The sequence below is a fragment of the Chiloscyllium plagiosum genome, chromosome 1, assembly GCF_004010195.1.
Source record: "Chiloscyllium plagiosum isolate BGI_BamShark_2017 chromosome 1, ASM401019v2, whole genome shotgun sequence".
Taxonomy (NCBI): domain Eukaryota; kingdom Metazoa; phylum Chordata; class Chondrichthyes; order Orectolobiformes; family Hemiscylliidae; genus Chiloscyllium; species Chiloscyllium plagiosum.
Genome location: NC_057710.1, coordinates 141,495,633 through 141,508,878, shown reverse-complemented (window position 1 = coordinate 141,508,878; position 13,246 = coordinate 141,495,633). Strand labels below are relative to the sequence as shown.

The window sequence follows — 13,246 nt, the reverse complement described above, 5'->3', positions numbered from 1 at the left end:
ACCTTAAATTTATGTCCCCTTGTAACACTCTGTTGTACCTGGGGAATGGCCTAACCAAAGTCCTGTACAGCTGCAACATCACTTCACGACTCTTGAGTTCAATCCCTCTGCTAATGAACGATGATACTCCATAGGCCTTCTTACAAACTCTATTCACCTGAGTGGCAACCTTCAAAGATCTATGTACGTAGACCCCAAGATCCCTCTGTTCCTCCACCTGACTAAGAACTTACCATTAACCCTGTATTCCGCATTCTTATTTGTTCTTCCAAAATGGACAGCCTCACACTTGGCAGGGTTGAACTCCATCTGCCACTCCTCAGCCCAGCTCTGCATCATATCTAAGTCCCTCTGCAGCCGACAACAGCCCTCCTCACTGTCCACAACTCCACCTATCTTCGTATCATCTGCAAATTTACTGACCCACCCTTCGACTCCCTCATCTAAGTCATTAATAAAAATTACAAACAGCAGAGGACCCAGAACTGATCCCTGCGGAACTCCACTTGTAACTGGGCTCCAGGCTGAGTATTTACCATCTACCACCACTCTCTGCCTTCGACCGGTTAGCCAGTTTTCTATCCAATTGGCCAAATTTCCCTCTATCCCATGCCTCCTGACTTTCCGCATAAGCCTACCATGGGGAAGGCTTATAGTTAGTAAGTTTGCTGATGACACCAAACTTGGAGGTGTAGTGGATAGCGAAGAAGGTTACCTCAGATTACACCGGGATCTTGATCGATGGGCCAATGGGCTGAGATGTGGCAAATGGAGTTTAGTTTAGATAAATGTGAGGTGCTGCATTTTGGGAAAGCAAATCTTAGCAGGACTTATACACTTAATTAGATTAGAATAGATTTCCTACAGTGTGGAAACAGGCCCTTCAGCCCAACAAGTCCACACCTACCCTCTGATGAGTAACCCACCCAGCCCCATTTCCCTCTAACTAATGCATCTAACACAATGGGCAATTTAACATAGCCAATTCACCTGACCTGCACATTTTTGGACTGTGGGAGGAAACCAGAGCACCCGGAGGAAACCCACGCAGACACGGGGAGAATGTACAAACTCTACACAGACAGTCACCTGAGGCTGGAATCGAACCTGGGACCCTGGTGCTGTGAGGCAGCAGTGCTAACCTCTGTCTGTGCCATCGTGCCTAAGATCCTAGGGAGTGTTGATGAACAAAGGTCAACCTGGGAGAATGAATAGTTGCTTATGGGACAGTTAGTGAGTGACGACTGTTTTTCTCTTTCTCTCTGGGCTCCATCCTCACCTATTGTTTCCCCTCCCCCTCCCCCCTTTTAAATGTTGTGATTGTGATAGGTTGGTGAGAAATGTAGAGTGGATAGGTGGGGAGGAAGTTGGACAGGTAGGTCAGATCTCCCCTTCCCAGATCCAACTCTCCAACTTGGCTCTGCCCTCTTGATCTGACCTACATTTCCAAATTCCTTCCCACTTATCTGCACATTTCCTACCACAATCACCTCACCTATCACGATCCCAATTGCCTTCCCCTCTCCCACCTATTTATTTCTGTTTCCTTCTCCCCCCACACCCCCAAAGTCCTGATGAGAGGTTAAGCGTAAAATGTTAACTCTCTTGCTCCTCAGGTGCTGCCTGCTCAATACCACCTCCCTAGTGATTGTAATTTCACCAAGTTCCTCCTTTCCATCTACCTCCTTATTTACAGTGCTGTTTGTATGTTTTTTGAATCCACAGTGAAGACAGAAGCAAATTATTCTTTCATTTTATTCATAATTTCCTATTATCCATGGTTCATGCCCGATTCTCACTCCACAGGGCTATTACTTACTTTACTTACTAACTTCCTTTTCTAACAGAAACTGTTGCTATACATTTTCAGGTTTATTGCTACCTTCCTCTCATTCTAATTTTTTTTCTCCTGATTGATCTTTTAGTCACAGAGTCGTAGAGATGTACAGTACAGAAACAGACCCTTCGGTACCAGCCTCCAACACTTCTTCCGGCAACTCATTTCATACACGCACCACCCTCTGCGTGAAAATGTTTCCCCTTCGGTCCCTTTGAAATCTTTCCCCTTTCACCTTAAACCTATGCCTTCTAGTTTTGGACTCCCCCACCACAAGGAAAAGACCATGTCTAATTACCCTCTCCATGCCCCTCATGATTTTATAACCTCTATAAGGTGACCCGTCAGCCTCCAACGCTCCTGGGAAAACAGCTCCAATTTATTCAGTCTGTCCCTATAGTTGCCAGAGATATTTGAAACCAGACAGCAAAAGCAGCAGTTATGCAGCTTACTGCTGGGTCAGACAGCTGTGTAGGTTGCTTATTTTCTTTGAATCACTGTCCATGGGGTCACTACTCTTCATCTGTCTTCCTCCTTTCTAAAGTGCCATTGTTTTGATCTTTTTGTTCCAAAACAGTGCAACAGCTTATGAAACAGTAATTACTGCCCATAGAATTTGAGACAATCAGCTCCAGTGCTACAAATATCTGAAAAAAAGAGCATCTCTTTACAGCCACAAATTTTACCCCCCCATTCTCCGCTACTGAAAAATTAGGTCCAAACCTTGAATTCTTGAAGAGAAAATGCAAGGGAACGAATATAATTAGCAGTTTAAATAAAGCTGATTCTGAATAAGCCTATTGCTGCAGTTCGGGGTCAATGTGAAATGATTTTCGTAGATGCTAAAAATGAAAAGCATACTTGGTATTAAAATGGAAGGCCAAAAAGTGGAAAAAATAGAAGTAATAAATATTCAACCTGAATTAATTGGCATTAGCAGCATCTGAAGTTTTTGCCATCATATTCAGATTGTACACATAGAGGGATAGGGTTGTGTTTCCAATTCCAAAGGAGCATATACTCGCACCTCTTCTCAGGGTTACTGATTTGTCTAGGCACAGTGAATGTCAGAAAGTCAACAGGTCATACTATGTCAAAGCATGTCTGTTTCAGAAATTGTTCTCCCTCTAAATGTATTGAAGGAGAACCAGGCAGCTTCATTAGATATGTGGCCACCAAACCATGCTATTATCTTATACTCACTTCAACTTAAGTGAAGACTGAGGGAAAGCCCCCCTCAGATTGCCAAGATACCCCACTGGTCATTGGCTGCCACTCAGAAAAAGACCCATTTATTCTTTTTGTTTCTGTCTGCTATCATGTCCGTGCACAAACCCCAGTCTCATGTGCTTTAACTTTTCATGCTGATTTCTTGTACAAGACCTTTCAAAAGCATTCTAAAATGCTAAGTAAACCACATCTGCTGGCTTCACTTAACTCTGCCAGGTGTGTCTTGAAAAATTCCAGTAGATTTGCCAAGCCCTTTCATAAATCCACATTGACTCTGTCTGATCCTTTTGTAAGTGCTCTCCTACTAAAACTTTTGTGATGCACTCTGGCATTTTCTTTACTACTGATGTCAGATAATCCAGTCTATAATTTCCTGTTTGCTATCTGCCTCGTTTTTTAAATAATGGGGTTATTTTAGGTGCCTTCCAATCCAAAGGAACTGTTGCACGGTCTATAGAATCTTGAAAGATGACAACCAGCGCACCCAATATTTCTACAACCACTTCTTTAACTGCTGGGATATAGATTACTGGGACTTATCTTCGTTTAATCCCACGATTTCCCCAACACTGTTTACCTACTGATACTGATTTCCTTTAGTTCTTCACTCTCACTAGACCCTGGAACTCCCAACATTTTTAGGGCATTATTTGCGTTAGTCTGCCTTCTCTTTGGTCCCAATTGTAACTTCCCCTGTTTCTCATTGTGCAGGACGCAGATTTACCTTCTTCTAAGCTCAAAGTTTTTTTTTCAACCCAAAACACCACAACTTAAGTAGCATTTTTAATACAAAGAATCACATGACATTGAACAGTTGACCACAATTCCAAAAGAACTGCGGATGCAGAAATGAAAAACATGAGTTGCTGGACGAAATTCAGCATATCTGGAAGCATCCGTGGAGAGAAAACAGAGTTAACATTTCAGATACAGTGAGGCTTCTTTAGAACCGATTGTAATGAGAAAAAGATTGGTAGAAATGTTGAACCTGGGCGGGGAAGGATTTGGAGGAGTAAACAATAAGCGGACAAGGAGCCCAGAGAAAGGGAGGACAAAAGTTGGGTAAAGGTCAACCTCACAGCATCAACAGCTGCTAATGGGGACCATTAGTAGCTGACAACGGGTTGGATGTGGTAGCAGACCATTTTATGACAAGGCCTAGTCTGTGGGATTTGGTGTTAAAACATGGGAGAAGCATTTCAGGCCCGAAAATTATCGAAGCTGATATTCAGACCAGAAGACTGCAGCATCCCCAAGTGGGAAATGAGGTGCTGTTCTTCCAGCTTGCACTGAGCTTCACTGGAGCACTGCAGACGGCCTGACAGAGAGATGTCAGCTGGGGACCACAGTGGTGAGTTGAAGTAGTGGCCAATTGGAAGCTCCAGGTCATACTTAAAGGAAGAATGAAATTGCCCCATAAAGGTGTCACCCTGTTTGCATTTTGTCACCCCAGTGAAGAGGAGACCACATGAGCAACAAATACAGTGGACCAGATAGAGCGAAGTGCAAGTAAGTTGTTACTTCACTTGGAATGTATGTCTGGAGCCTTGGGCATTGAGGAGGGACAAACTAAACAGACAAGTGTTACCCCTTCTGCAATTAGATGGGAAGGTGCCGTGGGGCTGTGGGGACACTTTGGGAATGGAGGAGGAGTGGACAAGCGTGCCCTGGAGGGAATAATCCCCACAGAAAGCTTACAAGATGTGGCGGAAATGGCGGTTAATGACCTTTTAGATGTGAATGCTAAGGTGTACTAGATTAGGACAAGGGGGACCCTATCGCTGTCTTGGAAAGGAAGAGAGGGAGGGAGGGCCGAAGTGCGGGAGATAGTCAGACCCAGCGGGAGGGCCCTAACAACCACGGGAATCCTTGACTGAGAAAGAAAATGGATATTTTCAATGCCATCTTGTTGAAATCGGCATCATCGGGACAGATGCAACCGAGACGGAGGAACTGGAAGAATGGGATAGAGTCTATACAGGAAGCAGAAAGTGAGGATATGTAGTCAAGGTAACTGTGGGAGTCGGTGGATTTGTGGTGAATATTGGTGTCCAACCTATCACCAGAAATGGAAGCAGAGATGTTGAGGCAAGGAAGGGAGGAATCAGAGATGAACCAGCTAAAGGTGAGAGCAGGAAGCAAAATTGATAAACTTTTCCAATACTGCCTGAGAGGGAGGCAGAAGTAATGACGTCATTGGTGTGCAGGAGAAAGATTTGAGAGTGGAGCCCAGAGTAGAACTGGAACAAAGAATGTTCCACATACCCCACAAAGAGACGGGGATAACTGGGGCCCATTCGGGTACCCATGGCCACCTTTTTGACCTGAAGAAAGAGGAAGGATTTAAAGAAGTTGTCCGAAGTGAGGACAAGCTTGGCCGGGTGGAGGGGGGTGGTGTTGGATCAGATAGTTCAGGCCTTTCTTCCAGGAATAAGAGGAGATCCCTGAGACCATCCTGATGGGGGATGGACATTCATGATGAAAAGGAGGTGGCTGGAGCCTGCAAACAGGAAATTCTGAAACTTGCATAAAGTGTCAGAAGAATCGTGGATGTAAGCAGAATGGGATTGAACTAGGAGAGCAAAAATCATGTCAAGGTAGGAATAGATTAGTTCTGTGAGGCAGGAGCAAGCAGAAACAATGGTTTGCCAAGCCAATCCTGTTTGTGGATTTTAGGAAGAAGGTATAAGTGGGTTGTGCAGATTTGGGAGACTATGAGCTTGGAGGCAGTAGGGGGAGAACATCAGATGAAATGCTATTAATGACCATTGTAGAAACAATGGCCTGGTGTTCAATAGTGGGGTCAATGTCCAGGGGAAATAGGAGGAGATATCTGAGAGCTAGTGCTCAGCCACTGCAATGTCGAAGTCAGTACGCCAGACGACAATAGCATCAACTTTGTCAGCAGGCTTGAGTCAAGGTTAGATCTGAGAGCGCGGAGTGCATCAGAGACCATTGTTCCAGTTGTCTTAGAACTTCCTGAACCCTTGCCAGTAGAAATGCCAGCAAACAAGTTGTGCCCAAAGATGACAGAGCAATTACTGCCAACGTTTCCACAGAAAATATAATAATTCATAAACAGCAAATGGTGCCTGTGGATTCTCAGACCAAAATTATAGGTTTGAATCTGAGCATAAATTACACTTTCTGAAACTTTTATATATATTGAAATTTTTTTTACTCTTACAAAAAAGCTAAAAGTTATAAAAGTACAGAAATACAGAAAAATAGAAATAATATCACATTATTATGTTACAGTAATTTTAACAATAAACTGCCTACTACTCTTCAAGATATAATCATCTCCTATTTACTTTATTTAACCCACATGAAAATAAACTCAAATTAAATTAAATAGTATTAAATTGAAATATAATCCAATAAAATAAAATTAAATTACACTACATTACTCCACTTGCTGCATTTCCACCGAAGCTCCCATCCAGGGAAGCAACGGCTGTTATACCCGTATTTACTAGGCCTCCCCCGCCACAGGGGACCCCGGACTACCATATACGGCCCTCATGGCTAAATAAAGGCCCTAATCAGTACCGCCAATATGTCCATGTCTATGTATTTTGAAAGGGCCACAACGCCCTATAAAATTGCTTTGTTCCATGGCGCACCATACTTGTCAGATAATCTTGGGGGACATGCTCCATCACAAGTTTATGCCATCCAACAAGACCTGGAAGGTTTTCTAATATCCAATTCATGTAGTTCCTCGCACAGTGTATAAGAATGTTAAATAACCTCTTCCTGTGCCCACCCAGAGAAGGCAGATTCGGTAATCCCAAAAGAAGGGATACTGGATCCTCCTCAACTTCAATTCCCAGGATCTCCTCCAGCTCATACACTATCGCACCCCAATATCCACGAATCTTGTAGCAAGACCTAAAGCAATATGTGATGGTGCCTTGGCTGGTTTTACATTTGGAACACTTCAGAGAAGATCCTTGCTTAAACTTTACTAATCTCTATGGTGCCATATGGGCCCTGTGAAGGATCTTCAATTGCATCGCTTGTGCTTTATTGCATATTAAAATTTTCTTATTTAACATTCCCCCATATATCCTTCCATGTTTCCAATGAGATTTCTTCCCCTAACTCCTGATTCCAGGTCCCATGGAGTCTCCATATCCCCCAAGGCAATCCCTCTCTGTAGATGGTATATGGTACTAACTGAGAGAGTGCCCCACATCGGAGCACTCTTCTCTCTATATCTGAGCCAAGAACATGGTCTTCTTCTGTATATAATCCCTAACCTGAAAGTATTTGAAAAGGTTCCTATTAGGAATCCTGCATTTCTGACTTAATTGGTTGAAAGACATCAAGACCTCTCCCTTGAATAAACCTCACAAACAGGAGATTCCCTTACCCTCCCATGCTCTAAAGCCGGAGTCCATTGACCCCGATCTAAATCCCGGGGCTCCCACTAAAGGGGTGAATGATGAAGTCTTAAGCAAATTGCCCTCACTCTGCCACATTATCCTCCAAGCTTTCACCATAATTAAGATAATTGGGGTCTCACAGCGCCTAGCCACAGATCTCATCTTATCTATAAACAGTAAGTTGATGAGGGGACATCTTGCCTGCGAGGCCTCAACATCAAGCCGTATCAACCTCGAGTCCTTACCCACCCAGTCACCCATATATGATAGCAGGATGCCTATTTGGTATCTCTTCAGCTCTGGGAGATCCACCCCCAAATCAGCTTGGTAAATTTAATTAGGGGGCACCTATGGCACCAAATAGAGGATCCAAGCCACCCAGCAAACCTCCACGGCACCTCATTGGATAAAATAACTGAAGAAGAACATTCATTTTAATCAAGGCTATACGGCCTAACCATGATATGGGTAGCCCCTCCCACCACTGCAAGTCTTGCTTTATTCTCGCAAACAATTGTACAAAGTTAGTTCTGTACAGCTGACTGCAGGTCGGGGTAATAAAAGGTCCCAGCCAGAGAAAACCTTTCTGTGATCATCTAAAAGGAAACTGTATTCTGTACTCCAGCTTCAGTATTTCCACCAATCCTCCCCAGCTTGACTTCCGACTGATTTATCCCTTTATCCTGAAAATCTGCTGAATAATATAATGTTTTGTATTAGACAGGGTACGGACTTTTCCAGGTTAGCCAGAAACAGAAGGACATTATCCGCATAAAGAGTAATTTTGTGTCCCCCAATTCCCACCTTTGGTACCACTATTTCAGGGTCCTTTCGGATGGCCTTCACCAATGGTTCAATTACCAAGGTAAATGGCAGTGGCAAGAGAGGGCACCCCTGTCAGCTGCCTCTCCCCACACTAAAACTGCTCGATTTAAACCCATTCGTGATAACCGCTGCCTTGGCGTCTCTATATAACACTGCCACCTACTGGCGAAGGACTCCCCCCTCCCAGGCAAACCAGAACATCAAAGAGATATGACCATTCCACCCGATCAAAAGCCTTTTCTGCATCCAGGGCGACCACCAAGCCTCAATACCCACCTGATATTGGAGGAGCTGGGGCCTTTGATAAAACCCATCTGGTCCTCTTTCATAATAACGGGTAACATCTTTTCCAACCTCGCAGCCACCACCTTTGATAAAATTTTGAAGGATACAGTCAATAATGAGACAGATCTGTATGACACACTCTCCTCAGGGTCTTTCCTCCTTCTTTAAAATAAGGGAGATATTGCCCTCCCTAAGTGGGGTTGGAAGGCAGTCTTGGCTATAAGAATGACTATATATCCCCAGAAGTGGTTCAGTTAACATGTGTGTAAGCCAAATGTAAAATTCACTCGGGAACCCGTCTGGACCGGGTGCCTTGCCACCTTGGAGCTGCCTTACCGCCTCTTGCCTCATACTGTCAGAGGTGCATTTAAAAGGGAGGCCTGATCGGCGTTTATACCGGGGAGGTCCAGGTTTTCAAAAAAAGATTCCATTCTTGCCACACCATCCTCACAGCCCTCCGAACGGTCAAACTCCTGATGAAGGGCTTTTGCCCAAAACATCGATTTGGAAGCTCCTTGGATGCTGCCTGAACTGCTATGCTCTTCCAGCACCACTAATCCAGAATAGAACCCCTGAAATCTGGCATTAATCTTTTTCAGCTCGTGAGTGATCTTGCCAGTTTTTCCCAAAATGGACACAATGGACTGCGAAGTAATTTTCTTCCTTCAAACAGCCTTTGCTGTGCAAAGGAGACCCGTCTCCTCACCGTTTGTGTGTGCACTGAGTCCAGAGCAGCCTGGAGAGCCGGGACCCATTGTAACTTAACCACAGATGGTCTGTTACAATATGCCACTCGGCTGGCTTCAGCTGGGCCTCAAGCATCCGCTGCTGCTCTTCCGTCTGCCTCTTTCTCATTGTTGAGTATGAAATAATCAGACTCCTTAAAAAAGCCTTGGTGATCTCCCAAAGTACCAATGGATTACTGGTGTCCGGATTGATGTTGCAAAAAGCCCTCAACTCCCTTGTAATGTACTGCACAAAGTTGCCATCCTTCAACAGAAATGGATCCATGCGCCAGTGCTGTGTGTCTATTCCACTATCCTTAGTTTTAACATCCAAGTACACTGCTGCATGGTCCGAATTAGTTATGTTCCCAATCCTGAAAGCTAACACCAAGTCCAAACAAACCAATGGAACAAAAAACATATCCACTCTTGTGTGGCACTTGTGCAGGTTGCAGTAAAAGGTAAAATCCCTTCCATTAGGGTGGAGACACCTCCACACATCCACTGGTCCCAACTCCTTACGCAAGTCCTAACTTTCTATACTGCAGAGGTGTACCCACATTTTCTGAAACTTAATGGCACACAAAACCATTGATAAGAAAGAAAAATAAATTCATAATTAATCTCAGAAAAGAGCAAAGCTTTCTTCCAATGTCATTCACATAAGAACACTTTTAGGGCTGATTTCTTTCCTATGAGATTTGATTTGAAAGCAGAAGAGATCTATATGATTTAAAGAGTTTATTTCAGTATTTTTCTCATATCCAGTCATTGCATTTCTGCATGCTGATTGAGTTTGGAAAAGTTTTGATTCTGTATTGAAATATGTGGTTGAACAATTTCCAGCCGATTCAGTAGATTGTCTCCATCCTAGTGAATAAAGTATTGGGTGAGGTACGGTATTGCAGCAAAGAAAATAGAAAAGGGTGTTATTGCACTAGATTGACTCCAGTTTTCACTAAGATAGTGTTTGTGGTGGTTTCATGCTGAGGATCATCTCACCTTTCATTATGGAGTAGGTGGGAGATGGTGATGAAACGTTGAAGGCAGGCAAATTTGAGAAAGATATTCCCATCATCCTTGAAGACCACCTGATGAAAGAGCAGCACTCTGAAAGCTAGTTTTTTCAAATAAATCTGTTGGACTGTAACCTGGTGTTGTGTGATTTTTAACTTTGTATGCTCCAGTCCAACACCAGCATCTCCAAATCATGACACCCATCATCCTTAGCACTTGACAGTTTGTGATGTTAACTTTGTTACATTTCTTGAATCTGTTGCATAGAGAAAATCATGTCTGCTGGCTTCTTGGTCTTCAAAAACTGGAAGGAGGCATTGAGGAGAAACCCTGTATTCACCTTCCATGTGGCAAACAGGGTTTTCTGTATAATTATCTAAATCAGACTTGTCTCTTTTTGAAGGAAGTTCACAGGATCCCTGAGATCACCTAACATGTATGTTCCTTCCCAAATGAAGGAGATAAGGTTGCGGAACTGTGCCAGGAGTGAATCACTGCCATGTTTCAGGACCTCGGGGATTTCATCTTCTCTAGGGAATTTGTTGAATTTCAGCTGTTGGATGGCTTTTTCATCTTTATTTCAGACCAGTGAGACAGCGACAGATGAGACATTCAAAACAATGACAGAGTTTTTCAATATATTCTCTGCAGTTAGCATTAAATCGCCTCCCAGCTTATCTCTTGGTAGGGCATCAGAACATTGCTGGATACTTCAACAAACCTGCTGATGCATGAAATATCTTGGCTTGTTTCCAACAAAATGGAAGATGTTCATTTGAAAAGGCACCTACCATAGTGAGAGATTTTGTCACCAGCATGCAGAGGCAAAGTCAAGGTACCAGAGCAAGTGTAAACTTCCAAATAACCCACCATTACTTCCATAGCCATCTGTCCTAGATAGGGCAGAATCTGCAGATCATACATTGGACTAATCAGCCACCTCAGTCCCAGCCAACTGGACTGGAAATAAGGCATCCTTGATCCTGTTAGACCACTGTTGGAATATTGTGTGCAATTCTAGTCTCCTTCCTATCCGAAAGACGTAGTGAAACTTGAAAGGGTTCAGGAAAGACTTGCAAGGATGTTGCCGGGGTTGGAGGATTTGAGCTATAGGGAGAGGCCGAACAGGCTGGGGCTGTTTTCCCTGGAGCGTCGAAGGCTGAGGGGTGACCTTATAGAGGTTCACAAAATTGAGGGGCATGAATAGGGTGAATAGACAAAGTCTTTTCCCTGGGGTGGGAGAGTCCAGAACTAAGGGGGGTAGGTTTAGGGTGAGAGGGGAAAGATATAAAAGAGACCTAAGGGGCAACATTTTCACAAAGAGGGTGGTATGTGTATGGAATGAGCTCCAGACGTAGTGGTGGAGGCTGGTACAATTGCAACATTTAAAAGGCATTTGGATGGGTATATGAATAGGAAGCATTTGGAGGGATATGGGCCGGGTGCTGGCAGGTGGGACTAGATTGGGTTGGGATATCTAGTCAGCATGGATGGGTTGGACTAAAGGGTCTGTGTCCGTGCTGTACATCTCTATGACTCTAAGAGATTGTTCCATACTGTTATGTACTGATTCTGTCATCCATATTTTGAGTGCATTTGTTAAAGTGGAAACTTGCAATACCATCTGTTGCTTGCTTGTTTCATGTTACAAGTTCTTTGCTGTGATCTTTATTTGCTTTTAGATTGATATTGGCCAACTGGAGCTTTGTAAGCATCGTGGTTCTATTTCATGTTCTATTACTTTAATTCTGTCAGGTGTCACAGGTACCTTTGTGAAGAAATGAAAACTTAATATTTAAACTGTCAATGTTAAGCCTAACATGTATCGGGAGGGTTTTTACCCCTAAAGCCACATGTACATTTTAGATGGTTTTTCTCTCTATTTAGTACTGTCAATTTGATCAAATTTAGTTCTTTGGATTATCCTTCTATTGTCATTATTTAGAAACCGAGTCAACAAGGTAATAAAAGCAAGGAAAAGTCTTCAAAAGAAAGCCTTTAAAGAATGTGTTTAACAACTTTGCTTGATGAAAGAGAAAGGTCATAGAGCTGCATTGGTGTTCCATCAATCTCCTGATAGTGGAAGTGTGCATATACCAGGTCCTGACCTTGCAAATGTTTTTTATTGGGCTTGTGACATGTGTCCGCTGCCTATCCTTGCTATTCTGTCAATGTAAGGGGACTATTCCAGGGGATGGAAGACCCTCATCCAGGCATAGTCGGATTGCAATGATTCCCTAGTCCCAAATTTAGGTTTACCTTCAGTGCATGAAAACTTGATCTTATTGTACATATCTATCCACTCTTAAGTTGGGATTCCATAGTATGGTTGGAACCAAGATTCCCAATTACTAGAAAGCAGCCAAATTTTAATATAGAGAATGTGAATAGTTAATCATCCTTTGTAAGGAATATGTGGTGGCATTAAAACTCCTCGTTGCTGAAGGTGGATGAGGGAGCAGCACAGACCTCCACACTGTATTGGATTATAATCATTGAGGCTTTTAGGGTCTTTGTACAGACATAGCATGAAATATCCAATCTTAAGGGAATCGTTCCTAATGGTGCAAACTTCAACAAGCTAAGTAACTAGCTCAACTCTAGCTGCAGAAAATGCTTAATTCCACAACAGTAATAATGGTGGATTTTCTTGGTCGTACAACCAACAATTTAAATTACAATGGGATACCCTACTTCAAAGCTGTCACATTATTTAAAGTTTTGGTCACCTTAACTATCCTTTTTCTTGGTGTCACTCTTTTTATAACTTCCTCTGAAGTACCTTGGGTTGTTTCATTAAAGATATTATCAAAGTAGAAGTTATTGTTGAAAAGGTTGTTCACTGAAGTGTCACTGAGCAGGGCAAACTGTGTATGTTTTCTCAATTATTTTAGTAGGGAATGAATGTGCAATGTAATGGTTTCTTCAGTGGTATT

At 43.1% G+C, this 13,246-nt stretch overlaps 1 protein-coding gene across 5 annotated transcripts in view; it reads left to right on the top strand.

Moving 5' to 3' along the window:
• LOC122554029 (testican-3-like) overlaps positions 1–13,246 on the top strand; it is a 544,992-nt gene that overhangs the window by 520,827 nt on the left and 10,919 nt on the right. The window lies entirely within an intron of this gene.